Source organism: Entelurus aequoreus, linkage group LG18, assembly GCF_033978785.1.
Source record: "Entelurus aequoreus isolate RoL-2023_Sb linkage group LG18, RoL_Eaeq_v1.1, whole genome shotgun sequence".
Classification (NCBI taxonomy): domain Eukaryota; kingdom Metazoa; phylum Chordata; class Actinopteri; order Syngnathiformes; family Syngnathidae; genus Entelurus; species Entelurus aequoreus.
This window is the reverse complement of record NC_084748.1, coordinates 28460245-28482158: the sequence shown is the minus strand read 5'-3', so window position 1 is coordinate 28482158 and position 21914 is coordinate 28460245. Positions and strand designations below refer to the sequence as shown.

Below are 21914 nucleotides of genomic sequence, written 5' to 3'. Positions count from 1 at the left end.
AGTCCAATATGCCTTTTGGGTGGAATGACTGTGTCTTGCGGTTGTCACAAACATTGCTTTTGTCCCTTATGAATATTGGTTAAAATGTAACAAAATCAACAGATTGCATTGGCCGGGAATCGGACCCGGGTCTCCCGCGTGGCAGGCGAGAATTCTACCACTGAACCACCAATGCCTGTGGAATAATAGTGATGTATGAACTCGGTTAAGAGGAAGAACGTTTGAAATGCGGGCTGCGACAAACAAAACATGCTACAAAGTGGAACACATTCTACTTGCACAAGGGATATAACAACATCCACAAAAGGCAAGAAATGCAATGCAGCTAGTAACAGCAATAAGACTAGCGAGCACCATGTTTTCCGTCGGCCGAAAATGTACTTGTAAGTCTTGATAAAGGTCTGTGACTTGCAGCAGTTTCCATGGTGTAGTGGTTATCACATTCGCCTAACACGCGAAAGGTCCCCTGTTCGAAACAGGGTGGAAACAAGGCTTTTTTTACTTTCCTTCTTACGTCTATAAATAAGCAAGGAAAGAAATAATAGCAAGGTCCTGTGTTTCATCATGAAGTAGATTGCAACATACCTGAGCACCTCATGTACAGCCGAGCTCACACAACACCAAATTTAGAGGGTTCTCATATAGGCAGACCTTTGGCTTCAATATCATGAATGCTGGGTTCCATGAAAATGTCACGCACAAACCTATGAAATTTCTCATTCATTCAAGTCACTGTATTTTCAGGGCGTTGCATCGATTGCAACTGTACTGTGTGGATAGACTTATAAGACGTTTAACCTCTCAGCTAAGCAGGAATCATAAGTGTAATTCCCAAAGATCAGTCAAAGATTCACCTGAAACCTAAATCATAGTAGAGGATGGTTTCGATCCATCGACCTCTGGGTTATGGGCCCAGCATGCTTCCGCTGCCTGTAACTAGAAGATGCTTACTCTGGTGAATATCCAAAGAGTTAGAGAAGACAGCTGTAGTCTGAATGGGTGTCAGCCTTCCATTTGAATTAAGAATCAGTCAAAGATTCGCTTGAAACCTAAGTCATAGCAGAGGATGGTTTCGATCCATCGACCTCTGGGTTATGGGCCCAGCACGCTTCCGCTGCGCCACTCTGCTGTCTGTAACTCAAAGATGCTTACTCTGGTGAATATCCAAAGAGTTAGAGAAGACAGCTGTAGTCCCAATGGGTGTCAGCCTTCCATTTGAATTAAGAATCCGTCAAAGATTCACCTGAAACCTAAATCATAGTAGAGGATGGTTTCGATCCATCGACCTCTGGGTTATGAGCCCAGCATGCTTCCGCTGCCTGTAACTAGAAGACGCTTACTCTGGTGAATATCCAAAGAGTTAGAGAAGACAGCTGTAGTCTGAATGGGTGTCAGCCTTCCATTTGAATTAAGAATCTGTCAAAGATTCGCTTGAAACCTGCTTCCCCTGCGCCACTCTGCTGTCTGTAACTCCAAGATGCTTACTCTGGTGAATATCCAGACAAACTACTTGTAACAAAGTGATTTGGAACCCATCTGAAGTAGTCTTTCTTTCTGATTCCTGGTTGTGTCCACATTTTAAATGGCATTTTTTTTAAAGAAAACATTGTAGTAATCATCAAACTCTGTGGATCCATTGGGATTTTATTCAAAACAAATAGAATTTAGGCTTATAGCAGAGGATGGTTTCGATCCATCGACCTCTGGGTTATGGGCCCAGCACGCTTCCGCTGCGCCACTCTGCTGTCTGTAACTCAAAGATGCTTACTCTGGTGAATATCCAAAGAGTTAGAGAAGACAGCTGTAGTCCCAATGGGTGTCAGCCTTCCATTTGAATTAAGAATCTGTCAAAGATTCGCTTGAAACCTAAATCATAGCAGAGGATGGTTTCCATCCATCGACCTCTGGGTTATGGGCCCAGCACGCTTCCGCTGCGCCACTCTGCTGTCTGTAACTCAAAGATGCTTACTCTGGTGAATATCCAAAGAGTTAGAGAAGACAGCTGTAGTCCCAATGGGTGTCAGCCTTCCATTTGAATTAAGAATCAGTCGAAGATTTGCTTGAAACCTAAATCATAGCAGAGGATGGTTTCCATCCATCGACCTCTGGGTTATGGGCCCAGCACGCTTCCGCTGCCTGTAACTAGAAGATGCTTACTCTGGTGAATATCCACAGAGTTAGAGAAGACAGTTGTTGTCTGAATGGGTGTCAGCCTTCCATTTGAATTAAGAATCAGTCAAAGATTCGCTTGAAACCTAAGTCATAGCAGAGGATGGTTTCGATCCATCGACCTTATGAATATTAGTTAAAATGTAACAAGATCAACGGATTGCATTGGCCGGGAATCGGACCCGGGTCTCCCGCGTGGCAGGCGAGAATTCTACCACTGAACCACCAATGCCTGTGGAGTAATAGAGATTTATGAACTCGGTTAAGAGGAAGAACGTTTGAAATGCGGGCTGCGACAAACAAAACATGCTACAAAGTGGAACACATTCTACTTGCACAAGGGATATAACAACATCCACAAAAGGCAAGAAATGCAATGCAGCTAGTAACAGCAATAAGACTAGCGAGCACCATGTTTTCCGTCGGCCGAAAATGTACTTGTAAGTCTTGATAAAGGTCTGTGACTTGCAGCAGTTTCCATGGTGTAGTGTTTATCACATTCGCCTAACACGCGAAAGGTCCCCTGTTCGAAACAGGGTGGAAACAAGGCTTCTTTTACTTTCCTTCTTACGTCTATAAATAAGCAAGGAAAGAAATAATAGCAAGGTCCTGTGTTTCATCATGAAGTAGTTTGCAACATACCTGAGCACCTCATGTACAGCCGAGCTCACACAACACCAAATTTAGAGGGTTCTCATATAGGCAGACCTTTGGCTTCAATATCATGAATGCTGGGTTCCATGAAAATGTCACGCACAAACCTATGAAATTTCTCATTCATTCAAGTCACTGTATTTTCAGGGCGTTGCATCGATTGCAACTGTACTGTGTAGATTGACTTATAAGACGTTTAACCTCTCAGCTAAGCAGGAATCATAAGTGTAATTCCCAAAGATCAGTCAAAGATTCACCTGAAACCTAAATCATAGTAGAGGATGGTTTCGATCCATCGACCTCTGGGTTATGGGCCCAGCACGCTTCCGCTGCCTGTAACTAGAAGATGCTTACTCTGGTGAATATCCACAGAGTTAGAGAAGACAGCTATAGCCTGAATGGGTGTCAGCCTTCCATTTGAATTAAGGTTCAGTCAAAGATTCGCTTGAAACCTAAGTCATAGCAGAGGATGGTTTCGATCCATCGACCTCTGGGTTATGGGCCCAGCACGCTTCCGCTGCGCCACTCTGCTGTCTGTAACTCAAAGATGCTTACTCTGGTGAATATCCAAAGAGTTAGAGAAGACAGCTGTAGTCCCAATGGGTGTCAGCCTTCCATTTGAATTAAGAATCAGTCAAAGATTCACCTGAAACCTAAATCATAGTAGAGGATGGTTTCGATCCATCGACCTCTGGGTTATGGGCCCAGCACGCTTCCGCTGCCTGTAACTAGGAGACGCTTACTCTGGTGAATATCCAAAGAGTTAGAGAAGACAGCTGTAGTCTGAATGGGTGTCAGCCTTCCATTTGAATTAAGAATCAGTCAAAGATTCGCTTGAAACCTAAGTCATAGCAGAGGATGGTTTCGATCCATCGACCTCTGGGTTATGGGCCCAGCACGCTTCCGCTGCGCCACTCTGCTGTCTGTAACTAAAAGATGCTTACTCTGGTGAATATCCAAAGAGTTAGAGAAGACAGCTGTAGTCCCAATGGGTGTCAGCCTTCCATTTGAATTAAGAATCAGTCAAAGATTCACCTGAAACCTAAATCATAGTAGAGGATGGTTTCGATCCATCGACCTCTGGGTTATGGGCCCAGCACGCTTCCGCTGCCTGTAACTAGGAGACGCTTACTCTGGTGAATATCCAAAGAGTTAGAGAAGACAGCTGTAGTCTGAATGGGTGTCAGCCTTCCATTTGAATTAAGAATCAGTCAAAGATTCGCTTGAAACCTAAGTCATAGCAGAGGATGCTTTCGATCCATCGACCTCTGGGTTATGGGCCCAGCACGCTTCCGCTGCGCCACTCTGCTGTCTGTAACTCAAAGATGCTTACTCTGGTGAATATCCAAAGAGTTAGAGAAGACAGCTGTAGTCCCAATGGGTGTCAGCCTTCCATTTGAATTAAGAATCAGTCAAAGATTCACCTGAAACCTAAATCATAGTAGAGGATGGTTTCGATCCATCGACCTCTGGGTTATGGGCCCAGCACGCTTCCGCTGCCTGTAACTAGGAGACGCTTACTCTGGTGAATATCCAAAGAGTTAGAGAAGACAGCTGTAGTCTGAATGGGTGTCAGCCTTCCATTTGAATTAAGAATCAGTCAAAGATTCGCTTGAAACCTAAGTCATAGCAGAGGATGCTTTCGATCCATCGACCTCTGGGTTATGGGCCCAGCACGCTTCCGCTGCGCCACTCTGCTGTCTGTAACTCGAAGATGCTTACTCTGGTGAATATCCAAAGAGTTAGAGAAGACAGCTGTAGTCCCAATGGGTGTCAGCCTTCCATTTGAATTAAGAATCAGTCAAAGATTCACCTGAAACCTAAATCATAGTAGAGGATGGTTTCGATCCATCGACCTCTGGGTTATGGGCCCAGCACGCTTCCGCTGCCTGTAACTAGAAGATGCTTACTCTGGTGAATATCCAAAGAGTTAGAGAAGACAGCTGTAGTCTGAATGGGTGTCAGCCTTCCATTTGAATTAAGAATCAGTCAAAGATTCGCTTGAAACCTAAGTCATAGCAGAGGATGGTTTCGATCCATCGACCTCTGGGTTATGGGCCCAGCACGCTTCCGCTGCGCCACTCTGCTGTCTGTAACTAAAAGATGCTTACTCTGGTGAATATCCAAAGAGTTAGAGAAGACAGCTGTAGTCCCAATGGGTGTCAGCCTTCCATTTGAATTAAGAATCAGTCGAAGATTCGCTTGAAACCTAAATCATAGCAGAGGATGGTTTCCATCCATCGACCTCTGGGTTATGGGCCCAGCACGCTTCCGCTGCGCCACTCTGCTGTCTGTAACTCAAAGATGCTTACTCTGGTGAATATCCAAAGAGTTAGAGAAGACAGCTGTAGTCCCAATGGGTGTCAGCCTTCCATTTGAATTAAGAATCAGTCGAAGATTCGCTTGAAACCTAAATCATAGCAGAGGATGGTTTCCATCCATCGACCTCTGGGTTATGGGCCCAGCACGCTTCCCCTGCGCCACTCTGCTGTCTGTAACTCCAAGATGCTTACTCTGGTGAATATCCAGACAAACTACTTGTAACAAAGTGATTTGGAACCCATCTGAAGTGGTCTTTCTTTCTGAGTCCTGGTTGTGTCCACATTTTAAATGGCATTTTTTTTAAAGAAAACATTGTAGTAATCATCAAACTCTGTGGATCCATTGGGGATTTTATTCAAAACGAATATAATTTAGGCTTACATTCACGTGGTTTGAAAACAAACTGAGAAAGTGTTATGGAACTAACATCAAGACACTGACGGGATTTGAGCCCAACCTCTTCTGCTTAACAGTCAGGCACTTTGACTGACACCAACAGCGCCTGGAAAAAAATGGGATTTCAACTCGATGCCTATAACCCTTCATTCAATTAATGATAGCCAATTTGAGGCGATAGCATTGATTATCAGTAATTTACATTAGTTTAAACAAGCGTGGCTTGAAAGTTATGTTGCAAACGTAGCACACGTTTTAACTAGAAACTTTTTTGCAAACTTAGAGAAGGACATGGGCTGTACAAGAAAACCCTCGAACCCCCGTGCTCGTGTCAAAATCCCGTCCCTGGGTGGGCTTGAACCACCATCCTCTCAGTTAACAGCCGAACGCGCTGACCGATTGCGCCACAGAGACTGACTAGTTTAAATGATAAATTACTCCCCAAAAAATTATAAAATCTCATGTTACGATAGCCCGATGTCATTGTCTTTGGATGGGCGTAACTAGAAGTACACTGCTTCAGCATTCGGGGAGTCCAATATGCCTTTTGGGTGGAATGACTGTGTCTTGCGGTTGTCACAAACATTGCTTTTGTCCCTTATGAATATTAGTTAAAATGTAACAAGATCAACGGATTGCATTGGCCGGGAATCGGACCCGGGTCTCCCGCGTGGCAGGCGAGAATTCCACCACTGAACCACCAATGCCTGTGGAGTAATAGAGATTTATGAACTCGGTTAAGAGGAAGAACGTTTGAAATGCGGGCTGCGACAAACAAAACATGCTACAAAGTGGAACACTTTCTACTTGCACAAGGGATATAACAACATCCACAAAAGGCAAGAAATGCAATGCAGCTAGTAACAGCAATAAGACTAGCGAGCACCATGTTTTCCGTCGGCCGAAAATGTACTTGTAAGTCTTGATAAAGGTCTGTGACTTGCAGCAGTTTCCATGGTGTAGTGGTTATCACATTCGCCTCACGCGCGAAAGGTCCCCTGTTCGAAACAGGGTGGAAACAAGGCTTCTTTTACTTTCCTTCTTACGTCTATAAATAAGCAAGGAAAGAAATAATAGCAAGGTCCTGTGTTTCATCATGAAGTAGTTTGCAACATACCTGAGCACCTCATGTACAGCCGAGCTCACACAACACCAAATTTAGAGGGTTCTCATATAGGCAGACCTTTGGCTTCAATATCATGAATGCTGGGTTCCATGAAAATGTCACGCACAAACCTATGAAATTTCTCATTCATTCAAGTCACTGTATTTTCAGGGCGTTGCATCGATTGCAACTGTACTGTGTAGATTGACTTATAAGACGTTTAACCTCTCAGCTAAGCAGGAATCATAAGTGTAATTCCCAAAGATCAGTCAAAGATTCACCTGAAACCTAAATCATAGTAGAGGATGGTTTCGATCCATCGACCTCTGGGTTATGGGCCCAGCACGCTTCCGCTGCCTGTAACTAGAAGATGCTTACTCTGGTGAATATCCACAGAGTTAGAGAAGACAGCTGTAGCCTGAATGGGTGTCAGCCTTCCATTTGAATTAAGGATCAGTCAAAGATTCGCTTGAAACCTAAGTCATAGCAGAGGATGGTTTCGATCCATCGACCTCTGGGTTATGGGCCCAGCACGCTTCCGCTGCGCCACTCTGCTGTCTGTAACTCAAAGATGCTTACTCTGGTGAATATCCAAAGAGTTAGAGAAGACAGCTGTAGTCCCAATGGGTGTCAGCCTTCCATTTGAATTAAGAATCAGTCAAAGATTCACCTGAAACCTAAATCATAGTAGAGGATGGTTTCGATCCATCGACCTCTGGGTTATGGGCCCAGCACGCTTCCGCTGCCTGTAACTAGGAGACGCTTACTCTGGTGAATATCCAAAGAGATAGAGAAGACAGCTGTAGTCTGAATGGGTTTCAGCCTTCCATTTGAATTAAGAATCAGTCAAAGATTCGCTTGAAACCTAAGTCATAGCAGAGGATGCTTTCGATCCATCGACCTCTGGGTTATGGGCCCAGCACGCTTCCGCTGCGCCACTCTGCTGTCTGTAACTCGAAGATGCTTACTCTGGTGAATATCCAAAGAGTTAGAGAAGACAGCTGTAGTCCCAATGGGTGTCAGCCTTCCATTTGAATTAAGAATCAGTCAAAGATTCACCTGAAACCTAAATCATAGTAGAGGATGGTTTCGATCCATCGACCTCTGGGTTATGGGCCCAGCACGCTTCCGCTGCCTGTAACTAGAAGATGCTTACTCTGGTGAATATCCAAAGAGTTAGAGAAGACAGCTGTAGTCTGAATGGGTGTCAGCCTTCCATTTGAATTAAGAATCAGTCAAAGATTCCCTTGAAACCTAAGTCATAGCAGAGGATGGTTTCGATCCATCGACCTCTGGGTTATGGGCCCAGCACGCTTCCGCTGCGCCACTCTGCTGTCTTTAACTAAAAGATGCTTACTCTGGTGAATATCCAAAGAGTTAGAGAAGACAGCTGTAGTCCCAATGGGTGTCAGCCTTCCATTTGAATTAAGAATCAGTCGAAGATTCGCTTGAAACCTAAATCATAGCAGAGGATGGTTTCCATCCATCGACCTCTGGGTTATGGGCCCAGCACGCTTCCGCTGCGCCACTCTGCTGTCTGTAACTCAAAGATGCTTACTCTGGTGAATATCCAAAGAGTTAGAGAAGACAGCTGTAGTCCCAATGGGTGTCAGCCTTCCATTTGAATTAAGAATCAGTCGAAGATTCGCTTGAAACCTAAATCATAACAGAGGATGGTTTCCATCCAACGACCTCTGGGTTATGGGCCCAGCACGCTTCCCCTGCGCCACTCTGCTGTCTGTAACTCCAAGATGCTTACTCTGGTGAATATCCAAAGAGTTAGAGAAGACAGCTGTAGTCCCAATGGGTGTCAGCCTTCCATTTGAATTAAGAATCAGTCGAAGATTCGCTTGAAACCTAAATCATAGCAGAGGATGGTTTCCATCCATCGACCTCTGGGTTATGGGCCCAGCACGCTTCCCCTGCGCCACTCTGCTGTCTGTAACTCCAAGATGCTTACTCTGGTGAATATCCAGACAAACTACTTGTAACAAAGTGATTTGGAACCCATCTGAAGTAGTCTTTCTTTCTGAGTCCTGGTTGTGTCCACATTTTAAATGGCATTTTTTTTAAAGAAAACATTGTAGTAATCATCAAACTCTGTGGATCCATTGGGATTTTATTCAAAACTAATATAATTTAGGCTTACATTCACGTGGTTTGAAAACAAACTGAGAAAGTGTTATGGAACTAACATCAAGACACTGACGGGATTTGAGCCCAACCTCTTCTGCTTAACAGTCAGGCACTTTGACTGACACCAACAGCGCCTGGAAAAAAGTGGGATTTCAACTCGATGCCTATAACCCTTCATTCAATTAATGATAGCCAATTTGAGGCGATAGCATTGATTATCAGTAATTTACATTAGTTTAAACAAGCGTGGCTTGAAAGTTATGTTGCAAACGTAGCACACGTTTTAACTAGAAACTTTTTTGCAAACTTAGAGAAGGACATGGGCTGTACAAGAAAACCCTCGAACCCCCGTGCTCGTGTCAAAATCCCGTCCCTGGGTGGGCTTGAACCACCATCCTCTCAGTTAACAGCCGAACGCGCTGACCGATTGCGCCACAGAGACTGGCTAGTTTAAATGATAAATTACTTCCCAAAAAATTATAAAATCTCATGTTACGATAGCCCGATGTCATTGTCTTTGGATGGGCGTAACTAGAAGTACACTGCTTCAGCATTCGGGGAGTCCAATATGCCTTTTGGGTGGAATGACTGTGTCTTGCGGTTGTCACAAACATTGCTTTTGTCCCTTATGAATATTGGTTAAAATGTAACAAAATCAACAGATTGCATTGGCCGGGAATCGGACCCGGGTCTCCCGCGTGGCAGGCGAGAATTCTAACACTGAACCACCAATGCCTGTGGAATAATAGAGATTTATGAACTCGGTTAAGAGGAAGAACGTTTGAAATGCGGGCTGCGACAAACAAAACATGCTACAAAGTGGAATACATTCTACTTGCACAAGGGATATAACAACATCCACAAAAGGCAAGAAATGCAATGCAGCTAGTAACAGCAAAAAGACTAGCGAGCACCATGTTTTCCGTCGGCCGAAAATGTACTTGTAAGTCTTGATAAAGGTCTGTGACTTGCAGCAGTTTCCATGGTGTAGTGGTTATCACATTCGCCTAACACGCGAAAGGTCCCCTGTTCGAAACAGGGTGGAAACAAGGCTTTTTTTACTTTCCTTCTTACGTCTATAAATAAGCAAGGAAAGAAATAATAGCAAGGTCCTGTGTTTCATCATGAAGTAGATTGCAACATACCTGAGCACCTCATGTACAGCCGAGCTCACACAACACCAAATTTAGAGGGTTCTCATATAGGCAGACCTTTGGCTTCAATATCATGAATGCTGGGTTCCATGAAAATGTCACGCACAAACCTATGAAATTTCTCATTCATTCAAGTCACTGTATTTTCAGGGCGTTGCATCGATTGCAACTGTACTGTGTGGATAGACTTATAAGACGTTTAACCTCTCAGCTAAGCAGGAATCATAAGTGTAATTCCCAAAGATCAGTCAAAGATTCACCTGAAACCTAAATCATAGTAGAGGATGGTTTCGATCCATCGACCTCTGGGTTATGGGCCCAGCACGCTTCCGCTGCCTGTAACTAGAAGATGCTTACTCTGGTGAATATCCAAAGAGTTAGAGAAGACAGCTGTAGTCTGAATGGGTGTCAGCCTTCCATTTGAATTAAGAATCAGTCAAAGATTCGCTTGAAACCTAAGTCATAGCAGAGGATGGTTTCGATCCATCGACCTCAGGGTTATGGGCCCAGCACGCTTCCGCTGCGCCACTCTGCTGTCTGTAACTCAAAGATGCTTACTCTGGTGAATATCCAAAGAGTTAGAAAAGACAGCTGTAGTCCCAATGGGTGTCAGCCTTCCATTTGAATTAAGAATCAGTCGAAGATTCGCTTGAAACCTAAATCATAGCAGAGGATGGTTTCCATCCTTCGACCTCTGGGTTATGGGCCCAGCACGCTTCCGCTGCGCCACTCTGCTGTCTGTAACTCAAAGATGCTTACTCTGGTGAATATCCAAAGAGTTAGAGAAGACAGCTGTAGTCCCAATGGGTGTCAGCCTTCCATTTGAATTAAGAATCAGTCGAAGATTCGCTTGAAACCTAAGTCATAGCAGAGGATGGTTTCGATCCATCGACCTCTGGGTTATGGGCCCAGCACGCTTCCGCTGCGCCACTCTGCTGTCTGTAACTCAAAGATGCTTACTCTGGTGAATATCCAAAGAGTTAGAGAAGACAGCTGTAGTCCCAATGGGTGTCAGCCTTCCATTTGAATTAAGAATCAGTCAAAGATTCACCTGAAACCTAAATCATAGTAGAGGATGGTTTCGATCCATCGACCTCTGGGTTATGGGCCCAGCACGCTTCCGCTGCCTGTAACTAGGAGACGCTTACTCTGGTGAATATCCAAAGAGATAGAGAAGACAGCTGTAGTCTGAATGGGTGTCAGCCTTCCATTTGAATTAAGAATCAGTCAAAGATTCGCTTGAAACCTAAGTCATAGCAGAGGATGCTTTCGATCCATCGACCTCTGGGTTATGGGCCCAGCACGCTTCCGCTGCGCCACTCTGCTGTCTGTAACTCGAAGATGCTTACTCTGGTGAATATCCAAAGAGTTAGAGAAGACAGCTGTAGTACCAATGGGTGTCAGCCTTCCATTTGAATTAAGAATCAGTCAAAGATTCACCTGAAACCTAAATCATAGTAGAGGATGGTTTCGATCCATCGACCTCTGGGTTATGGGCCCAGCACGCTTCCGCTGCCTGTAACTAGAAGATGCTTACTCTGGTGAATATCCAAAGAGTTGGAGAAGACAGCTGTAGTCTGAATGGGTGTCAGCCTTCCATTTGAATTAAGAATCAGTCAAAGATTCCCTTGAAACCTAAGTCATAGCAGAGGATGGTTTCGATCCATCGACCTCTGGGTTATGGGCCCAGCACGCTTCCGCTGCGCCACTCTGCTGTCTTTAACTAAAAGATGCTTACTCTGGTGAATATCCAAAGAGTTAGAGAAGACAGCTGTAGTCCCAATGGGTGTCAGCCTTCCATTTGAATTAAGAATCAGTCGAAGATTCGCTTGAAACCTAAATCATAGCAGAGGATGGTTTCCATCCATCGACCTCTGGGTTATGGGCCCAGCACGCTTCCGCTGCGCCACTCTGCTGTCTGTAACTCAAAGATGCTTACTCTGGTGAATATCCAAAGAGTTAGAGAAGACAGCTGTAGTCCCAATGGGTGTCAGCCTTCCATTTGAATTAAGAATCAGTCGAAGATTCGCTTGAAACCTAAATCATAACAGAGGATGGTTTCCATCCAACGACCTCTGGGTTATGGGCCCAGCACGCTTCCCCTGCGCCACTCTGCTGTCTGTAACTCCAAGATGCTTACTCTGGTGAATATCCAAAGAGTTAGAGAAGACAGCTGTAGTCCCAATGGGTGTCAGCCTTCCATTTGAATTAAGAATCAGTCGAAGATTCGCTTGAAACCTAAATCATAGCAGAGGATGGTTTCCATCCATCGACCTCTGGGTTATGGGCCCAGCACGCTTCCCCTGCGCCACTCTGCTGTCTGTAACTCCAAGATGCTTACTCTGGTGAATATCCAGACAAACTACTTGTAACAAAGTGATTTGGAACCCATCTGAAGTAGTCTTTCTTTCTGAGTCCTGGTTGTGTCCACATTTTAAATGGCATTTTTTTTAAAGAAAACATTGTAGTAATCATCAAACTCTGTGGATCCATTGGGATTTTATTCAAAACTAATATAATTTAGGCTTACATTCACGTGGTTTGAAAACAAACTGAGAAAGTGTTATGGAACTAACATCAAGACACTGACGGGATTTGAGCCCAACCTCTTCTGCTTAACAGTCAGGCACTTTGACTGACACCAACAGCGCCTGGAAAAAAGTGGGATTTCAACTCGATGCCTATAACCCTTCATTCAATTAATGATAGCCAATTTGAGGCGATAGCATTGATTATCAGTAATTTACATTAGTTTAAACAAGCGTGGCTTGAAAGTTATGTTGCAAACGTAGCACACGTTTTAACTAGAAACTTTTTTGCAAACTTAGAGAAGGACATGGGCTGTACAAGAAAACCCTCGAACCCCCGTGCTCGTGTCAAAATCCCGTCCCTGGGTGGGCTTGAACCACCATCCTCTCAGTTAACAGCCGAACGCGCTGACCGATTGCGCCACAGAGACTGGCTAGTTTAAATGATAAATTACTTCCCAAAAAATTATAAAATCTCATGTTACGATAGCCCGATGTCATTGTCTTTGGATGGGCGTAACTAGAAGTACACTGCTTCAGCATTCGGGGAGTCCAATATGCCTTTTGGGTGGAATGACTGTGTCTTGCGGTTGTCACAAACATTGCATTTGTCCCTTATGAATATTGGTTAAAATGTAACAAAATCAACAGATTGCATTGGCCGGGAATCGGACCCGGGTCTCCCGCGTGGCAGGCGAGAATTCTAACACTGAACCACCAATGCCTGTGGAATAATAGAGATTTATGAACTCGGTTAAGAGGAAGAACGTTTGAAATGCGGGCTGCGACAAACAAAACATGCTACAAAGTGGAACACTTTCTACTTGCACAAGGGATATAACAACATCCACAAAAGGCAAGAAATGCAATGCAGCTAGTAACAGCAAAAAGACTAGCGAGCACCATGTTTTCCGTCGGCCGAAAATGTACTTGTAAGTCTTGATAAAGGTCTGTGACTTGCAGCAGTTTCCATGGTGTAGTGGTTATCACATTCGCCTAACACGCGAAAGGTCCCCTGTTCGAAACAGGGTGGAAACAAGGCTTTTTTTACTTTCCTTCTTACGTCTATAAATAAGCAAGGAAAGAAATAATAGCAAGGTCCTGTGTTTCATCATGAAGTAGATTGCAACATACCTGAGCACCTCATGTACAGCCGAGCTCACACAACACCAAATTTAGAGGGTTCTCATATAGGCAGACCTTTGGCTTCAATATCATGAATGCTGGGTTCCATGAAAATGTCACGCACAAACCTATGAAATTTCTCATTCATTCAAGTCACTGTATTTTCAGGGCGTTGCATCGATTGCAACTGTACTGTGTGGATAGACTTATAAGACGTTTAACCTCTCAGCTAAGCAGGAATCATAAGTGTAATTCCCAAAGATCAGTCAAAGATTCACCTGAAACCTAAATCATAGTAGAGGATGGTTTCGATCCATCGACCTCTGGGTTATGGGCCCAGCACCCTTCCGCTGCCTGTAACTAGAAGATGCTTACTCTGGTGAATATCCAAAGAGTTAGAGAAGACAGCTGTAGTCTGAATGGGTGTCAGCCTTCCATTTGAATTAAGAATCAGTCAAAGATTCGCTTGAAACCTAAGTCATAGCAGAGGATGGTTTCGATCCATCGACCTCAGGGTTATGGGCCCAGCACGCTTCCGCTGCGCCACTCTGCTGTCTGTAACTCAAAGATGCTTACTCTGGTGAATATCCAAAGAGTTAGAGAAGACAGCTGTAGTCCCAATGGGTGTCAGCCTTCCATTTGAATTAAGAATCAGTCGAAGATTCGCTTGAAACCTAAATCATAGCAGAGGATGGTTTCCATCCTTCGACCTCTGGGTTATGGGCCCAGCACGCTTCCGCTGCGCCACTCTGCTGTCTGTAACTCAAAGATGCTTACTCTGGTGAATATCCAAAGAGTTAGAGAAGACAGCTGTAGTCCCAATGGGTGTCAGCCTTCCATTTGAATTAAGAATCAGTCGAAGATTCGCTTGAAACCTAAATCATAACAGAGGATGGTTTCCATCCAACGACCTCTGGGTTATGGGCCCAGCACGCCTCCCCTGCGCCATTCTGCTGTCTGTAACTCCAAGATGCTTACTCTGGTGAATATCCAGACAAACTACTTGTAACAAAGTGATTTGGAACCCATTTGAAGTAGTCTTTCTTTCTGAGTCCTGGTTGTGTCCACATTTTAAATGGCATTTTTTTTAAAGAAAACATTGTAGTAATCATCAAACTCTGTGGATCCATTGGGATTTTATTCAAAACGAATAGAATTTAGGCTTACATTCACGTGGTTTGAAAACAAACTGAGAAAGTGTAATGGAACTAACACCAAGACACTGATGGGATTTGAGCCCAACCTCTTCTGCTTAACAGTCAGGCACTTTGACTGACACCAACAGCGCCTGGAAAAAAATGGGATTTCAACTCGATGCCTATAACCCTTCATTCAATTAATGATAGCCAATTTGAGGCGATAGCATTGATTATCAGTAATTTACATTAGTTTAAACAAGCTTGGCTTGAAAGTTATGTTGCAAACGTAGCACACATTTTAACTAGAAACTTTTTTGCAAACTTAGAGAAGGACATGGGCTGTACAAGAAAACCCTCGAACCCCCGTGCTCGTGTCAAAATCCCGTCCCTGGGTGGGCTTGAACCACCATCCTCTCAGTTAACAGCCGAACGCGCTGACCGATTGCGCCACAGAGACTGACTAGTTTAAATGATAAATTACTCCCCAAAAAATTATAAAATCTCATGTTACGATAGCCCGATGTCATTGTCTTTGGATGGGCGTAACTAGAAGTACACTGCTTCAGCATTCGGGGAGTCCAATATGCCTTTTGGGTGGAATGACTGTGTCTTGCGGTTGTCAAAAACATTGCTTTTGTCCCTTATGAATATTAGTTAAAATGTAACAAGATCAACGGATTGCATTGGCCGGGAATCGGACCCGGGTCTCCCGCGTGGCAGGCGAGAATTCTACCACTGAACCACCAATGCCTGTGGAGTAATAGAGATTTATGAACTCGGTTAAGAGGAAGAACGTTTGAAATGCGGGCTGCGACAAACAAAACATGCTACAAAGTGGAACACTTTCTACTTGCACAAGGGATATAACAACATCCACAAAAGGCAAGAAATGCAATGCAGCTAGTAACAGCAATAAGACTAGCGAGCACCATGTTTTCCGTCGGCCGAAAATGTACTTGTAAGTCTTGATAAAGGTCTGTGACTTGCAGCAGTTTCCATGGTGTAGTGGTTATCACATTCGCCTCACACGCGAAAGGTCCCCTGTTCGAAACAGGGTGGAAACAAGGCTTCTTTTACTTTCCTTCTTACGTCTATAAATAAGCAAGGAAAGAAATAATAGCAAGGTCCTGTGTTTCATCATGAAGTAGTTTGCAACATACCTGAGCACCTCATGTACAGCCGAGCTCACACAACACCAAATTTAGAGGGTTCTCATATAGGCAGACCTTTGGCTTCAATATCATGAATGCTGGGTTCCATGAAAATGTCACGCACAAACCTATGAAATTTCTCATTCATTCAAGTCACTGTATTTTCAGGGCGTTGCATCGATTGCAACTGTACTGTGTAGATTGACTTATAAGACGTTTAACCTCTCAGCTAAGCAGGAATCATAAGTGTAATTCCCAAAGATCAGTCAAAGATTCACCTGAAACCTAAATCATAGTAGAGGATGGTTTCGATCCATCGACCTCTGGGTTATGGGCCCAGCACGCTTCCGCTGCCTGTAACTAGAAGATGCTTACTCTGGTGAATATCCACAGAGTTAGAGAAGACAGCTATAGCCTGAATGGGTGTCAGCCTTCCATTTGAATTAAGGATCAGTCAAAGATTCGCTTGAAACCTAAGTCATAGCAGAGGATGGTTTCGATCCATCGACCTCTGGGTTATGGGCCCAGCACGCTTCCGCTGCGCCACTCTGCTGTCTGTAACTCAAAGATGCTTACTCTGGTGAATATCCAAAGAGTTAGAGAAGACAGCTGTAGTCCCAATGGGTGTCAGCCTTCCATTTGAATTAAGAATCAGTCAAAGATTCACCTGAAACCTAAATCATAGTAGAGGATGGTTTCGATCCATCGACCTCTGGGTTATGGGCCCAGCACGCTTCCGCTGCCTGTAACTAGAAGATGCTTACTCTGGTGAATATCCAAAGAGTTAGAGAAGACAGCTGTAGTCTGAATGGGTGTCAGCCTTCCATTTGAATTAAGAATCAGTCAAAGATTCGCTTGAAACCTAAGTCATAGCAGAGGATGGTTTCGATCCATCGACCTCTGGGTTATGGGCCCAGCACGCTTCCGCTGCGCCACTCTGCTGTCTGTAACTAAAAGATGCTTACTCTGGTGAATATCCAAAGAGTTAGAGAAGACAGCTGTAGTCCCAATGGGTGTCAGCCTTCCATTTGAATTAAGAATCAGTCGAAGATTCGCTTGAAACCTAAATCATAACAGAGGATGGTTTCCATCCAACGACCTCTGGGTTATGGGCCCAGCACGCTTCCCCTGCGCCACTCTGCTGTCTGTAACTCCAAGATGCTTACTCTGGTGAATATCCAAAGAGTTAGAGAAGACAGCTGTAGTCCCAATGGGTGTCAGCCTTCCATTTGAATTAAGAATCAGTCGAAGATTCGCTTGAAACCTAAATCATAGCAGAGGATGGTTTCCATCCATCGACCTCTGGGTTATGGGCCCAGCACGCTTCCCCTGCGCCACTCTGCTGTCTGTAACTCCAAGATGCTAACTCTGGTGAATATCCAGACAAACTACTTGTAACAAAGTGATTTGGAACCCATCTGAAGTAGTCTTTCTTTCTGAGTCCTGGTTGTGTCCACATTTTAAATGGCATTTTTTTTAAAGAAAACATTGTAGTAATCATCAAACTCTGTGGATCCATTGGGGATTTTATTCAAAACGAATATAATTTAGGCTTACATTCACGTGGTTTGAAAACAAACTGAGAATGTGTTATGGAACTAACATCAAGACACTGACGGGATTTGAGCCCAACCTCTTCTGCTTAACAGTCAGGCACTTTGACCGACACCAACAGCGCCTGGAAAAAAAGGGGATTTCAACTCGATGCCTATAACCCTTCATTCAATTAATGATAGCCAATTTGAGGCGATAGCATTGATTATCAGTAATTTACATTAGTTTAAACAAGCGTGGCTTGAAAGTTATGTTGCAAACGTAGCACACGTTTTAACTAGAAACTTTTTTGCAAACTTAGAGAAGGACATGGGCTGTACAAGAAAACCCTCGAACCCCCGTGCTCGTGTCAAAATCCCGTCCCTGGGTGGGCTTGAACCACCATCCTCTCAGTTAACAGCCGAACGCGCTGACCGATTGCGCCACAGAGACTGACTAGTTTAAAGGATAAATTACTCCCCAAAAAATTATAAAATCTCATGTTACGATAGCCCGATGTCATTGTCTTTGGATGGGCGTAACTAGAAGTACACTGCTTCAGCATTCAGGGAGTCCAATATGCCTTTTGGGTGGAATGACTGTGTCTTGGGGTTGTCACAAACATTGCTTTTGTCCCTTATGAATATTGGTTAAAATGTAACAAAATCAACAGATTGCATTGGCCGGGAATCGGACCCGGGTCTCCCGCGTGGCAGGCGAGAATTCTACCACTGAACCACCAATGCCTGTGGAATAATAGAGATTTATGAACTCGGTTAAGAGGAAGAACGTTTGAAATGCGGGCTGCGACAAACAAAACATGCTACAAAGTGGAACACATTCTACTTGCACAAGGGATATAACAACATCCACAAAAGGCAAGAAATGCAATGCAGCTAGTAACAGCAATAAGACTAGCGAGCACCATGTTTTCCGTCGGCCGAAAATGTACTTGTAAGTCTTGATAAAGGTCTGTGACTTGCAGCAGTTTCCATGGTGTAGTGGTTATCACATTCGCCTCGCACGCGAAAGGTCCCCTGTTCGAAACAGGGTGGAAACAAGGCTTCTTTTACTTTCCTTCTTACGTCTATAAATAAGCAAGGAAAGAAATAATAGCAAGGTCCTGTGTTTCATCATGAAGTAGTTTGCAACATACCTGAGCACCTCATGTACAGCCGAGCTCACACAACACCAAATTTAGAGGGTTCTCATATAGGCAGACCTTTGGCTTCAATATCATGAATGCTGGGTTCCATGAAAATGTCACGCACAAACCTATGAAATTTCTCATTCATTCAAGTCACTGTATTTTCAGGGCGTTGCATCGATTGCAACTGTACTGTGTAGATTGACTTATAAGACGTTTAACCTCTCAGCTAAGCAGGAATCATAAGTGTAATTCCCAAAGATCAGTCAAAGATTCACCTGAAACCTAAATCATAGTAGAGGATGGTTTCGATCCATCGACCTCTGGGTTATGGGCCCAGCACGCTTCCGCTGCCTGTAACTAGAAGATGCTTACTCTGGTGAATATCCACAGAGTTAGAGAAGACAGCTATAGCCTGAATGGGTGTCAGCCTTCCATTTGAATTAAGGATCAGTCAAAGATTCGCTTGAAACCTAAGTCATAGCAGAGGATGGTTTCGATCCATCGACCTCTGGGTTATGGGCCCAGCACGCTTCCGCTGCGCCACTCTGCTGTCTGTAACTCAAAGATGCTTACTCTGGTGAATATCCAAAGAGTTAGAGAAGACAGCTGTAGTCCCAATGGGTGTCAGCCTTCCATTTGAATTAAGAATCAGTCAAAGATTCACCTGAAACCTAAATCATAGTAGAGGATGGTTTCGATCCATCGACCTCTGGGTTATGGGCCCAGCACGCTTCCGCTGCCTGTAACTAGGAGACGCTTACTCTGGTGAATATCCAAAGAGATAGAGAAGACAGCTGTAGTCTGAATGGGTGTCAGCCTTCCATTTGAATTAAGAATCAGTCAAAGATTCGCTTGAAACCTAAGTCATAGCAGAGGATGCTTTCGATCCATCGACCTCTGGGTTATGGGCCCAGCACGCTTCCGCTGCGCCACTCTGCTGTCTGTAACTCGAAGATGCTTACTCTGGTGAATATCCAAAGAGTTAGAGAAGACAGCTGTAGTCCCAATGGGTGTCAGCCTTCCATTTGAATTAAGAATCAGTCAAAGATTCACCTGAAACCTAAATCATAGTAGAGGATGGTTTCGATCCATCGACCTCTGGGTTATGGGCCCAGCACGCTTCCGCTGCCTGTAACTAGAAGATGCTTACTCTGGTGAATATCCAAAGAGTTAGAGAAGACAGCTGTAGTCTGAATGGGTGTCAGCCTTCCATTTGAATTAAGAATCAGTCAAAGATTCCCTTGAAACCTAAGTCATAGCAGAGGATGGTTTCGATCCATCGACCTCTGGGTTATGGGCCCAGCACGCTTCCGCTGCGCCACTCTGCTGTCTTTATCTAAAAGATGCTTACTCTGGTGAATATCCAAAGAGTTAGAGAAGACAGCTGTAGTCCCAATGGGTGTCAGCCTTCCATTTGAATTAAGAATCAGTCGAAGATTTGCTTGAAACCTAAATCATAGCAGAGGATGGTTTCCATCCATCGACCTCTGGGTTATGGGCCCAGCACGCTTCCGCTGCGCCACTCTGCTGTCTGTAACTCAAAGATGCTTACTCTGGTGAATATCCAAAGAGTTAGAGAAGACAGCTGTAGTCCCAATGGGTGTCAGCCTTCCATTTGAATTAAGAATCAGTCGAAGATTCGCTTGAAACCTAAATCATAACAGAGGATGGTTTCCATCCAACGACCTCTGGGTTATGGGCCCAGCACGCTTCCCCTGCGCCACTCTGCTGTCTGTAACTCCAAGATGCTTACTCTGGTGAATATCCAAAGAGTTAGAGAAGACAGCTGTAGTCCCAATGGGTGTCAGCCTTCCATTTGAATTAAGAATCAGTCGAAGATTCGCTTGAAACCTAAATCATAGCAGAGGATGGTTTCCATCCATCGACCTCTGGGTTATGGGCCCAGCACGCTTCCCCTGCGCCACTCTGCTGTCTGTAACTCCAAGATGCTTACTCTGGTGAATATCCAGACAAACTACTTGTAACAAAGTGATTTGGAACCCATCTGAAGTAGTCTTTCTTTCTGAGTCCTGGTTGTGTCCACATTTTAAATGGCATTTTTTTTAAAGAAAACATTGTAGTAATCATCAAACTCTGTGGATCCATTGGGATTTTATTCAAAACGAATATAATTTAGGCTTACATTCACGTGGTTTGAAAACAAACTGAGAAAGTGTTATGGAACTAACATCAAGACACTGACGGGATTTGAGCCCAACCTCTTCTGCTTAACAGTCAGGCACTTTGACTGACACCAACAGCGCCTGGAAAAAAGTGGGATTTCAACTCGATGCCTATAACCCTTCATTCAATTAATGATAGCCAATTTGAGGCGATAGCATTGATTATCAGTAATTTACATTAGTTTAAACAAGCGTGGCTTGAAAGTTATGTTGCAAACGTAGCACACGTTTTAACTAGAAACTTTTTTGCAAACTTAGAGAAGGACATGGGCTGTACAAGAAAACCCTCGAACCCCCGTGCTCGTGTCAAAATCCCGTCCCTGGGTGGGCTTGAACCACCATCCTCTCAGTTAACAGCCGAACGCGCTGACCGATTGCGCCACAGAGACTGGCTAGTTTAAATGATAAATTACTTCCCAAAAAATTATAAAATCTCATGTTACGATAGCCCGATGTCATTGTCTTTGGATGGGCGTAACTAGAAGTACACTGCTTCAGCATTCGGGGAGTCCAATATGCCTTTTGGGTGGAATGACTGTGTCTTGCGGTTGTCACAAACATTGCATTTGTCCCTTATGAATATTGGTTAAAATGTAACAAAATCAACAGATTGCATTGGCCGGGAATCGGACCCGGGTCTCCCGCGTGGCAGGCGAAAATTCTACCACTGAACCACCAATGCCTGTGGAATAATAGAGATTTATGAACTCGGTTAAGAGGAAGAACGTTTGAAATGCGGGCTGCGACAAACAAAACATGCTACAAAGTGGAATACATTCTACTTGCACAAGGGATATAACAACATCCACAAAAGGCAAGAAATGCAATGCAGCTAGTAACAGCAAAAAGACTAGCGAGCACCATGTTTTCCGTCGGCCGAAAATGTACTTGTAAGTCTTGATAAAGGTCTGTGACTTGCAGCAGTTTCCATGGTGTAGTGCAGGGGTGTCAAAGTCAAATGGACGGAGGGCCAAATAAAAAATTTAGCTACAAGCCGAGGGCCGGACTGTTCGAATGTTCTTGAAAAATTTTTAAATGACGCATATAGTCTAGTGAACCTAATTGAACCTACTGAAAACCTAACAAATATATTCCAATATGATCAGATAAATAAAGCAATATTTTCTTATGGCTCTGTCAGTAATCTTTAATTTTCAACAGACACAAAA

General features: G+C 44.1%; 21 non-coding genes across 21 annotated transcripts; 7 read left to right on the top strand and 14 right to left on the bottom strand.

Moving 5' to 3' along the window:
* Positions 1–104: 104 nt before the first annotated feature.
* Positions 105–175, bottom strand: trnag-gcc (transfer RNA glycine (anticodon GCC)). Its single transcript has one exon. It is a non-coding gene; the product is annotated as a tRNA-Gly (tRNA).
* A 241-nt stretch (positions 176–416) lies between these two features.
* trnav-aac (transfer RNA valine (anticodon AAC)) lies at positions 417–489 on the top strand. Its single transcript has one exon. It is a non-coding gene; the product is annotated as a tRNA-Val (tRNA).
* Positions 490–2330: 1841 nt separating this feature from the next.
* Positions 2331–2401, bottom strand: trnag-gcc (transfer RNA glycine (anticodon GCC)). The gene has a single exon. It is a non-coding gene; the product is annotated as a tRNA-Gly (tRNA).
* Positions 2402–2642: 241 nt separating this feature from the next.
* Positions 2643–2715, top strand: trnav-aac (transfer RNA valine (anticodon AAC)). The gene has a single exon. It is a non-coding gene; the product is annotated as a tRNA-Val (tRNA).
* A 3166-nt stretch (positions 2716–5881) lies between these two features.
* On the bottom strand, positions 5882–5955 carry trnan-guu (transfer RNA asparagine (anticodon GUU)). Its single transcript has one exon. It is a non-coding gene; the product is annotated as a tRNA-Asn (tRNA).
* A 222-nt stretch (positions 5956–6177) lies between these two features.
* Positions 6178–6248, bottom strand: trnag-gcc (transfer RNA glycine (anticodon GCC)). Its single transcript has one exon. It is a non-coding gene; the product is annotated as a tRNA-Gly (tRNA).
* A 241-nt stretch (positions 6249–6489) lies between these two features.
* Positions 6490–6562, top strand: trnav-cac (transfer RNA valine (anticodon CAC)). Its single transcript has one exon. It is a non-coding gene; the product is annotated as a tRNA-Val (tRNA).
* Positions 6563–9150: 2588 nt separating this feature from the next.
* Positions 9151–9224, bottom strand: trnan-guu (transfer RNA asparagine (anticodon GUU)). Its single transcript has one exon. It is a non-coding gene; the product is annotated as a tRNA-Asn (tRNA).
* Positions 9225–9446: 222 nt separating this feature from the next.
* trnag-gcc (transfer RNA glycine (anticodon GCC)) lies at positions 9447–9517 on the bottom strand. The gene has a single exon. It is a non-coding gene; the product is annotated as a tRNA-Gly (tRNA).
* A 241-nt stretch (positions 9518–9758) lies between these two features.
* Positions 9759–9831, top strand: trnav-aac (transfer RNA valine (anticodon AAC)). Its single transcript has one exon. It is a non-coding gene; the product is annotated as a tRNA-Val (tRNA).
* Positions 9832–12821: 2990 nt separating this feature from the next.
* trnan-guu (transfer RNA asparagine (anticodon GUU)) lies at positions 12822–12895 on the bottom strand. Its single transcript has one exon. It is a non-coding gene; the product is annotated as a tRNA-Asn (tRNA).
* Positions 12896–13117: 222 nt separating this feature from the next.
* trnag-gcc (transfer RNA glycine (anticodon GCC)) lies at positions 13118–13188 on the bottom strand. The gene has a single exon. It is a non-coding gene; the product is annotated as a tRNA-Gly (tRNA).
* A 241-nt stretch (positions 13189–13429) lies between these two features.
* Positions 13430–13502, top strand: trnav-aac (transfer RNA valine (anticodon AAC)). The gene has a single exon. It is a non-coding gene; the product is annotated as a tRNA-Val (tRNA).
* A 1609-nt stretch (positions 13503–15111) lies between these two features.
* Positions 15112–15185, bottom strand: trnan-guu (transfer RNA asparagine (anticodon GUU)). Its single transcript has one exon. It is a non-coding gene; the product is annotated as a tRNA-Asn (tRNA).
* A 222-nt stretch (positions 15186–15407) lies between these two features.
* On the bottom strand, positions 15408–15478 carry trnag-gcc (transfer RNA glycine (anticodon GCC)). Its single transcript has one exon. It is a non-coding gene; the product is annotated as a tRNA-Gly (tRNA).
* A 241-nt stretch (positions 15479–15719) lies between these two features.
* Positions 15720–15792, top strand: trnav-cac (transfer RNA valine (anticodon CAC)). Its single transcript has one exon. It is a non-coding gene; the product is annotated as a tRNA-Val (tRNA).
* A 1999-nt stretch (positions 15793–17791) lies between these two features.
* Positions 17792–17865, bottom strand: trnan-guu (transfer RNA asparagine (anticodon GUU)). Its single transcript has one exon. It is a non-coding gene; the product is annotated as a tRNA-Asn (tRNA).
* Positions 17866–18087: 222 nt separating this feature from the next.
* trnag-gcc (transfer RNA glycine (anticodon GCC)) lies at positions 18088–18158 on the bottom strand. Its single transcript has one exon. It is a non-coding gene; the product is annotated as a tRNA-Gly (tRNA).
* Positions 18159–18399: 241 nt separating this feature from the next.
* Positions 18400–18472, top strand: trnaa-cgc (transfer RNA alanine (anticodon CGC)). Its single transcript has one exon. It is a non-coding gene; the product is annotated as a tRNA-Ala (tRNA).
* Positions 18473–21060: 2588 nt separating this feature from the next.
* Positions 21061–21134, bottom strand: trnan-guu (transfer RNA asparagine (anticodon GUU)). Its single transcript has one exon. It is a non-coding gene; the product is annotated as a tRNA-Asn (tRNA).
* Positions 21135–21356: 222 nt separating this feature from the next.
* On the bottom strand, positions 21357–21427 carry trnag-gcc (transfer RNA glycine (anticodon GCC)). The gene has a single exon. It is a non-coding gene; the product is annotated as a tRNA-Gly (tRNA).
* Positions 21428–21914: the final 487 nt, after the last annotated feature.